The 4,566-nt window shown below is 37.9% G+C and overlaps 1 long non-coding RNA gene across 1 annotated transcript; it reads left to right on the forward strand.

Annotated features, from left to right (window-relative positions):
* LOC140158768 (uncharacterized) lies at nucleotides 1–4,335 on the forward strand. Its single transcript, XR_011859825.1, has 2 exons — nucleotides 1–881; nucleotides 3,660–4,335. It is a non-coding gene; the product is annotated as an uncharacterized lncRNA (long non-coding RNA).
* Nucleotides 4,336–4,566: the final 231 nt, after the last annotated feature.

Consider the following 4,566-nt stretch of genomic DNA (forward strand, 5'->3'; position numbering starts at 1 on the left):
GATATTGATTCAAAATCATGTTTCATCATTAATGAATTTCTGGTATATGTATGTGTGCTGATGTTTTGGCAGTACAACTGCTACCTAACTACTTAATATGTGAATACATTTCCCATATTTCATAACTTTAATAATGGTCAAAACTATTTACAGTGTTATAATGCATACCCAGCAAACACAATAATGTTCTTAAAACATTTATTCAAAACGTTTTAATAATGTCAGGTTATGCAAAGGTCATGAAAACGGTTTTAAAACGTAATTCAACAACTCTTGCTATATCTTTGTACAGGAGCCAACCATTGATAATCTGTGATGAATCCACACTTTGACAGTAGCGTATACGCGAACGCAAGTTAATGGGAAGTGTGTATATGTATTATGCGTAAAATTTGCCATGCCTGGAACTTGTGTGTGATACATGCTGTTTTTATTATTTTGGAAGAAGTGGCTATACATTGCCCTTTTATTCTGTAGTTCTATTGGTGATATCAACAGAAAAATCATTAATCTTCTTGTAATGTTGAGTGGTAATGACTAAAAATGAAACTGGACATTCCTCATGAAATAATCCTGAGAATTAGACGATCTTTAGCTTGTTTTCAATGTTGAAAGGGATTCAATCATGTTTCACAGTTGTTCATCACAGTTTAACAACTCGCGTCCGGCGCGTCTGTGTTGTTTACTTTGCGTTGTAAACCATGCAGACGATGCGGACGTATCGTTGTTAAACGGTGATGAACACAGTGAAACATGATTGAATCCTTAAAGCACTTGAACCTTATGAGGTGCCACTGCTGTCTGTCACCTTTTTGAAGTCTTAATGAAAAATGTATCAAATACAAAATAGAGTACACCTTGCAGATGGTGTACCCATATCAGTTCGGGGGCACTGCTAATTCAAAGACGTCTCTGATATCAAAGACTCTTCAGTGCCGAGACACCTGACAGTATCATAATTCAGAGACGTCTCATAAATCACATACTCCCTAGTCTCAAAACCCAGCCGCAAAGCGATATTAGTAAATGTTGGTGAACGTGAACCGGCGAGCGAGGAATAATTTTAAGAGTAGGCCTAATCAGGGTTGTAGCTAGCCCAAGTTGAGTGCCTGCTAATTTTACTATCCAATTCATGAATTAAAGCGCAAGCTCGGGTACACTCTTTATAGTAAACGTAAAAAATCGGGGAATGCCAAAAAAAAATTGTTGTTCTTTTTCATAACTTGAGCTTGAATGTTGCAGAATAACTTTTCTTCCTCGACGACATTTGGCAAACTTTCAATTCTCCGTACACATCAAAACTCAACATGTGGTGATGAATGCACCAAACTTCTACATAGAGTATTATACCGTGAACTTCAACATTATATGGGAGTAGTAAATTAATTGTTCAGGCCCCGACTCATGGAAACAATTTCAACCAATACCAAGAAGAAACTAGAAGCATTTTTATTCACTATTTCATTAAAACATTTTTATTTCCTAAAATTATTATCATCGTTATTATTTACAGGGCGTTTCTAGATTCCGAGACACGCCAGAAACTGAACTGAACAAAATTTCAAAATGTTGAACATCGCTAGGGTTGTCTGAGGGCGATGTGCCCCTCACCCTCCGAATTAGACAATTTTTTTCAATGTGAAGGCCCAATGGAGCCATTTGGTGCAACATATTTATTGGTTATTTTCGGAACATATAGTACTTTTTACAGATTTCCAACTGACCCGCAAATTTTAGTTTAAAATGAATACGTGTGCTCAATAACTCCTACAATTCAGCCTAAGTGTAGCCTTTTTGTTTTAACGCAAGGGGTGCTTGAGGGGGATATGCTATAATAGGCTTATAGGCATATATTTATGAATGATAGGCTTGTAATTCATACAAATTTCCTGCGGACCTGACTTCTGGGCCGCAAATGTTATGGGTATGAACCTACTCAATTAGGCCTATATCATATGGATATTCTTGCAAGTTAGCCTTTTCTTTTTGACGGGAAGGGTACCTGAGCGGGATGTGCTCCCTCAGAAGTTGGGGAAATTTCAAAAAATTAATGAAAGGCACAATAAAGTCATTTTGTGTAAAAGTTTACACTTATTTATTGGTATTATTTTCGCATAATAGATTTCAACGGACCCGAGTTGTGAGGGGGGATATTATCCTCAAACTGAAAACATTTTACATTAGGCCCCTATTATTAACTTATTTTTCCGACCATCATGATTAAGCATAGCCTATAGGCCATATCATCATGTCATGATAATGCATAATATGTATTTTAGAACGGATTTCCAGTGGATGCGATTTCCGTGTCACAAATTTCAAGCATGAACATAATTATGATGCGCAATGACTCAGAACGTACTCTTCTTCTTTACTTCCTTGTTTTCTTTCCACATTTCTGCCTTTCTTTTGCCTAAAAATGCCCGGACATTGAAATGAGGCTAGGTGGCTGTGGCAAAACAAAATTTTCATCCCAGTTTTGCTAATATTTTGTGCCGATTTTTGTAACATTTTCGTCCCGGTAATGGTATTATTTTATATTTGTTTTCAGTTTTCGGGATATTTCTTTCAATTTTTGGGAAATTAGACCGAAAAAGTAGGCCTTTTCCTTTTCCCTCCTTTTCCGCAAAGCCAGTGGGGCACTGTCTATATACCTTACTGCCCCACTGGCTTTGCCCAGGCCCGTACGAAGGGGGAGGGGCGTGCGGTGTGGAAAAAGAAAACAAATAGGTTTTTTATGCATTTTTAGTCAAATAAGTCCAACGTTTTGGGAAGGTCCACTTTTTACAAAATCGCACCACCCCCTGGAAAAAGGTCCACCTTTTAAAATCAGCACCCCTAAAAAGAAATACTGCGTGACGGGCCTGGCTATGCCACTTCTCTGTCACTCCCATCCCTTCCCTCGCTCTCTTCCCTCTCCTTCTCTCTCTCTCTCTCTCTCTCTCTCTGCCTCCCTATTTTTTTAAGACCCGGGGCTGCAGGCCCCAAAGCCCCACCCCCTGGGCACGCGCCTGGTTTACCGTTATGTGTTGATCTATTTTGAGCCACCTGATCATAACATAACCTCACCCCTATTAATAAAATACAAGTGTCCATATTTATCCGAATTCATCCCCATGCACGTGTGCAGAGAAGAGTCAGGCCACGAGGTTAGGCCTGAACGTTTCCATAGGGGCTTACCATTGCCCCCCCCCCCAAGTCATTTTTGAACATATTTTTGAAAAGGTGCCGCCAGCGTGCCGCCACAATGCGTGCAAATGGCAAATATCGCTCCCCACCCCCCTCGTTGACTGGCAAAAAATTCCTTGTCCCCACATTGTTTTCCTTGCCAAAACATTCACCCCTTCCCGTGAATTGGGATTTTTTACTTCAAAACGTTGGATTTGGGCAGTAAATGGCTCGATTTTACAATCGAAGTATTTTCTGAGACCATTTGTCAGAATTTGCACAGATAGATATGATGTTTGCACAGATAGATATTTGCTAAACATAGGAAAGCATATTCTGATACATTCACCTTCGTGCGAATTGCTGCATCTAGCGCCGAACTGTCAAAAAGCATGACGTATGTGATATCACAGACCCCGTATGTGAAATCACTGACCCGTCTTTGATATCAGAGACGTCTTTGAATTAGCAGTGCCCCCGAACTGATATAGAGCTTATTTATTAAGCCCTATAGGTGTACCCGATTGTAAATACTAGCTTGAAATTGTTTTTAGGTGAAAAATAGTAAACCATGATAATGATTTGATATATAAATGGTAATCATGTATTAATATTTACAACACCTTAATTGCAACAAGCAGGTTGGGCATTGACTGTAATAATAAAAAAGGATTTTTTGCTTCCTTGAGGAAGTCAGAATGTATACACATTTTCCTGCATCATTGACAGGCACCATCAGTGATTCACCAAAGCAGAAATATACAAATCAGATATTTGTACTCTTTGAGTGATAAAAATTACATTTTAGGCAATGTTGGCAGTGTCTTCCAGCAAGCACATGTTAAAATTGAATTTCAAAGTTGATTCAAAATTGAAATGTCAATCTGTCTTCAGCTAGTTGTATGTATGGACAGAGTACAGCAATAATGCTTCACAGTTTTATCATTACCTCTTTTGTTCTTACTTTTTGTCAAATTTTCATGTGCAAATTAAAAGTGCCTTGTTAGATTTTACAGACATAGTCTTTACTTTTAAGACTATTCCAACAAATTTTGAATATTTGTATACTTTTGCAGGGATCACTGATTGTGCTTTCCATGTATACATAACATGTACACTACGGCAGCATATTGGTATATATGTCAAGGTATCATATGTAATGCGATCTTTCTAATATTAGTATATTTTTAGTAAAAACCTTGTGTTTCTATCAGCTTTTGTTAGAAAGCTATTCAAAGTTATCACAAAAACAAAGATTACACAGGAAATACAGATATATTTCTCCTTATATCTGCTAAGTAGCATTTCCAATTTCCAGTTCATTTTGCTTGATCGCATGAAATATGAGACAGTGCCTCAAGGAAGCAAAAGGCACCAAATAAGTTGTTGAAATCAGAG

The sequence above is a fragment of the Amphiura filiformis genome, chromosome 8 (genome assembly GCF_039555335.1).
Source record: "Amphiura filiformis chromosome 8, Afil_fr2py, whole genome shotgun sequence".
In the NCBI taxonomy this organism is placed as follows: domain Eukaryota; kingdom Metazoa; phylum Echinodermata; class Ophiuroidea; order Amphilepidida; family Amphiuridae; genus Amphiura; species Amphiura filiformis.